This window comes from Nuphar pumila, chromosome 14, assembly GCF_984573655.1.
Source record: "Nuphar pumila chromosome 14, dmNupPumi1.hap1.1, whole genome shotgun sequence".
Lineage (NCBI taxonomy): Eukaryota > Viridiplantae > Streptophyta > Magnoliopsida > Nymphaeales > Nymphaeaceae > Nuphar > Nuphar pumila.
Genome location: NC_143262.1, coordinates 91,875,896 through 91,881,909, shown reverse-complemented (window position 1 = coordinate 91,881,909; position 6,014 = coordinate 91,875,896).

Sequence of the window (6,014 nt, the reverse complement as noted above, 5' to 3'; positions counted from 1 at the left end):
ATAATTCATCCCGTTAAAATGTTTTTTATAAGGGCTTTTATTACCAAAATACCCTTTTTAAGAAATTATTTCAAAAATCATTAAAATGGGTCTTGTTAAGTTCGAAACCCCTTTAAAAATGTCTAAATGGTTTTAGGGCTCGTTAAAATGGTTAAACTGAATGTTTTAATAATATTTTATTCACCACCATGGTTAAAATAACCATTTTACCCTTCTTTGTTATAATAATAGAATTAAGCATATAAAACACATCAAACTTATAATAACTGATATAAACGCATTTTTAACTTAAAGGTAAAGCTAATTCTTTATTTATTTAATTTTTATAAAATTTACAGGTTTTACACTAAGACTGTTGTAATTGTAGTTCAAAGATCATGCTGAGCATAATTTAAATGTATGGGAATATAAGTGATTTTCTTATCGTAGTTCGAAGAACATGTTCATCATGATTTTAGATAGCAAGAAATAGAGTATGTTTGTTGCAGCTACATGTTTGAACATGCATTTATGTAAATGAATATTGCATAAATTGATGTGCTTGATATGATCATATTGAGTGCTAGTATGAAATAATAATTATGTAATCATGCACGAAAGCATGAACAATAGAATTATGTTTATGATAGGATTATGAAAATATCATTATGCATGGACTGACATGTCCCGTGCTCTCATGAACGATCTATGATTTGTGTTAATGTCATTAATATATGTATATATATATACTATATGTGAGGCACATTTTGCATGAAATGATTGCTTTATATATTGATTCATGTAGTGAAACAATGAATATATGACTTACGTATGTGTATAACTCGAACTATATACGAGTTACGTATGTTGAGGTTTAGTTACTTTGTATTATGAAATGTGCATATTCACATATGCATGCATAAAACTCATATTTTATTTATGCATGCTTTGAGGTTTAATTTATGAAATACAATGTTATTTATGTCGATGATATAATGCATAGGATAATATGCATTTGTATGATATAATTTAAATGTCATGTGATATAAAATTAAGAATGTATACGATAAATGTTTAAATTTAATAGTGAATTGTGTTTTATGGAACCTTATTTGTTAAATATGTGATTTTATTATTTAAGTGTCATATGAAGTGATATGATGTGATGCATATTAATTATACACATGCTTATGTCTGTGTTGGTGGCTATCGACCATGAGAGTGGTCAATTGTATTGATGCGTGTATCACAATAGTTTTCACTGGATATGGTACTCATTGATGAACAATTCCCAAATGATTCTCTGTGAGGGTATGCATGACCAGATCAAGTAATCTGGCTATAGCGATAAGTCTTTATGAGGAAGTGCATTGTCCAAGAGCAGGTTGCCCACAAAGATAGTATATCTCTGTGAGAAAGTGTATTGTCCAAAATCAGGCAGACCATCCGTCTAGTGAGGTTGTACATTTCTCAGACCTGGCAATCTGTCGTGGATCTTGTAAATATTTATATATTTAAATGAAATGTTATGATGAATTATGATGATCTTTTGAGTTGATTAAGATAGCCAATTATAAATCTATAGATTTGTCTTTTTTTGTTGGAGCATGATTGTATATTGAACTCAGATATGAGAATAGGATCTTTATTGATTTTAGATATTAATATGAGGTTATGATTGTGACGCCTATGTTAGCATATAGTTGATCGACACATCACATCTACAAATGACTAGTTTTGACTTACTAGGTGAATGATACATTATGCCTATATAATTTTATTGCAAATGCTTGCATTAGGATTGTCTGAGTGAATATATCACACATTTGTATCATGATTAATGTATATCTTGAATATTTAACTAAATTACTTAGAAGGTATGTGCATGTGTTTTATGTTTGAATGATCAATATGATCTGACTTATTGTTTATAAGAATTATGAATGTATATGAATGTCGTATATATATATATATATATATATATATATATATATATATATATATATTTATGAGATGACTTGTATGACTTGAATGCATATAGATTATGCTTTATTATGTGAGTTAAGGTTGGATAGAATATTAAGTGATGAAATGCTTTATATTCGAATACTTAAAATAAATGACTCATAAGGCACTGCTCCCTTGTCTATCACTTGATTATTGGTGAATAATGTATAATGTCTTTACCTTTAAATGTTTGATATGTTTTCTTTAAGTTTGAGTTTGAGTTGCTTTACCAGACTTTAGCGAGTCTGACCCCTTTTTATGGGGGACAGGTAATGTAGATAAATTACTATGAGTAATTGAAGCGAAGGATTGATCGAGTTGCATCCTCAATAATCCACTCTTACCTTGAGGTCTTGGTAGACATGATCTTTTCGTTTTAAGTACTTGATCATGTAGAGACTAAACTACTATTTTTGTACTCTGATTTGAAATAAAATTAAAACTCTTCATATTTCAGTCTTATATTGTATGTAGTTTGAAATATGTATATCTTGTATACTTTGATTTGATTGTTATCTTTAGTGTAACCCCGCCCAAAGTCTTAACCATTTTTTAAAATCACTTTATCATTATAAGATATGGTTTACTTATAATTATAAAAAAAAAAGTGATCTCAAAATTTTAATATATGAGAAATAATTATGGTTAAAATTTTGAGCTTGTTACAACATAACCAATAAAAATATATAATCAAAAGCATAATTCTGTAGGTCAACATGAAGGCGGAACTAAACATAACACAACTATTCAGATTTACGTAGTACTGAAACTCAGTACACTAGTAAATTTGGTTAGATTACAAGCATGCAATATAATCTGCCAATCTGATTGGACTGCTCTTACTCAATATATTAGCAGTTAGATTAGATTGCACTCACACAACACATTGCCAAACCTAATTAGATTGCACAAACACAAATCATCGTCAAATCTGATCAGAATGCACATGTATAGATAGCCAAATTTGATTAGATTGCACAAGCACACATGTCACATAGTGCAGATCTTATTAGATTGCACTCACGCAACATGGTGTATATCTGATTAGATTGCACGCACACCATAAGGTAGCAGATATGATCAGATTTCACACACTATATGTGCAGATCTGCTATGAGCATCAACATTAACATAATTGTCGAGTTTAATAACAATCAACAAAATGATATACAAATCACATTTGATATCAGTCATCAAAATACATATATTTAAATTCGATAATAGTCAACAAAGCAACAAATGATCACATTGAATAATAACCATCAAAATAACATGAAATCATATATGACAACAATCAACGAAATAATATGTAATCAAATATGATAACAATCAATGAAATAACATGAAAACGGATTTGATAACAATCATCAAGAATAAAACATAGTAAAATCTAATGACAATCCTCAAACTACAACATAATTAGATTTGATGACAGACATCAAAAAATAACATATAATCAAATATGATGTCAGTCATCAAATAACATATATTTGAATATGATAACAGACATCAAATAACATATTATTAAATCTGATGACACTTATCAAATACAACAAATAATCATATTTGATAACAGTCATCAAAACAACATAGTTAAATCTAATGACAATGATCAAATATAACAAATACGGACCCCGACAGTCTAATCAGATTGCTCATGTAAAACCATTGACAGTCTGATCAGACAGATCTCAAGAGTATAATATATATATATATATATATATATATATATATATATATATATATATATATATATATATATATATGTGTGTGTGTGTGTGTGTGTGTGTTCAGCATGCTTGGCAAAAAAAAGAAATCGACAACATGTATCTATGCATATAAAAAAACAAAATTTACCACATGCTTAAGCAAAAAAAAAAAAGAAATCAATAGCATGCTCATATCAACCCAAGAAAAAAAACAGTCGATATCTATAAATCCCCCAAATCTTGATTTTTTGGAACTCAACCTTTTAGGGAAATCAATACCTCAAAATAATTACATACATGCATACATTCATATTTCTTTGAATCGGATCTCTCTTTCCCATCTAAACTTACACATGAACCAGATTTAAACATAATTTTTCCTGTAAGAACCTAGAGAGAAACTCATACCTTAATCAAAACGTAGAAAAATATTAGAAATCGACGGATGAACGGTTATAAAACATATTTTTCCTCTCCTTCCTTTTTTTCTCTCTCTCTTTTTCCCCTTTTTCCTTCTCTCTCCCCAACGAGTTTGGGGTTCCTCTTTCTTTCTCTCTCTATATCTCTCCCTTTCTCCCTCTCTCTCTAGAATCACGATTCTAGAGAGAGAGGAGTCCAACCCCTCTTTTATATGCTTTCTAAAAAAAATAATTTCTTATTATTCTTATTTTATTTTTTATTCTTATCTAGAAGATCTATGATCTAGAGGGTGACATCCCCTCTAGAGAACTCTATTAGAGAGTAGAGTTCTACCTCCTATAGGTAATCCTCTATTTAATTAATTATTTATTATATTATTAATTTGAATATTCTATGAAATATTTCAGAGGGCGTCGCCCTCATCTGGAAGCATTCCTATAGTAGAGATCTACCTACTCAATTAACTTTTAAATTAATTAAAAAGTTTCAAATTGACTATATATGGATTTTGGATTCATATCTGAATTCAAGATCCAAATCCATATCCAAAATATATATGGATCCTACCTGGACCATATCCAAGTTAATATGGGTCCTAGACTGGTCCAGATCCGTATTAACTTGGATCAAACAGATCTGATCTAGTCTGATTCAATCCATAAAAAGGCAAAAATAGAGATGGGTCATTTTTGAAAAATGCAAATTTTGGACCAACCGTAACTGAAATTTAGAAAAACAGGGCATCAACATGCTCAGAATTATGAGACACATCTAACAGTATACATACATGATTTTTTCTTAAATTTAAACGTTAAAAATGAAAATTTCTTAAACTTTAATTAGCTCATCTAGATTTTATCAGTGGGCTTTGGACCACGCCTAGACCCAACTGACGTCACCTATATTTAAAGATATTTTCACATGATTTTATTAGTTAGTTAAATATTAAATTAAAATCCATATTTTTTAAAATTAAAACTCATGAAAAAACATGCGATATTACACTTGTAGTTTGTCATATATGTTTAATGACTTTTTATTCAGTGACTATGCAAGGAAAATGAGGTCTCCATGTGTAATATGTCTTATGACAAACTAACAACCTTTAAATCCTCAAATTTGTAATGTACCTTGAGTACTTTTTGAATCTTAATCTTGATTTGTGTAGTTACATTAATCACTGAGTTTCAGACAAAAACTTTATTTGAACTATACGGGTTGTCAAGGACTAGGGTTACAAATGGCACCTAGAATATATCGGCCAATTATGAATTTGTTTCTTTCTTGGGTGGACAAATTACACATGTGCAAGACATAAGACATTTATCTTGCTACTTTAAGCCATATGAGATATCATTGTTAGATATATCATTGATGCTTTCTAATATTGTCATTGTGATTCTCTAAAATGATTTCATAATGGAGCACCAATTTTTAATTTAAACCGACATTATCACACTTTTATCACCATAGTATCATGAGATCATCTTGTTTTATCCCAAAATAAAAAACATTCTTTGTTTTAAAATTTGTCAAGATTATAAGATAATCCAAAAAAGATGACTTTATTACATATTTGGGACATTCAATTTTTGGATTGCATAATCGTAGTGGAAAATCAACTCCGCCGGTGTAGTTATACACTGCCGGTCCCAAGCCCGGATAAAGGAGGAGGGTTGCGGTAGGCCTGTGACAGCCAGCATAAAAACTTTGTCATATCCTATGAAAATGAACCAATATGAGAATTTCGTTGGGGCATTCCCTACTGAGCGACGCGCTGTACTCTCTAGGCCCGGAGGCAGTGATAAATGTGCAAGGGTTGCTAGGTCGTCGCCCAGAAGCGACGCGTCACACCGGCGCCCGGGTGTGGTGTCAAATAGGCAAGGGTTCCCTCACTTT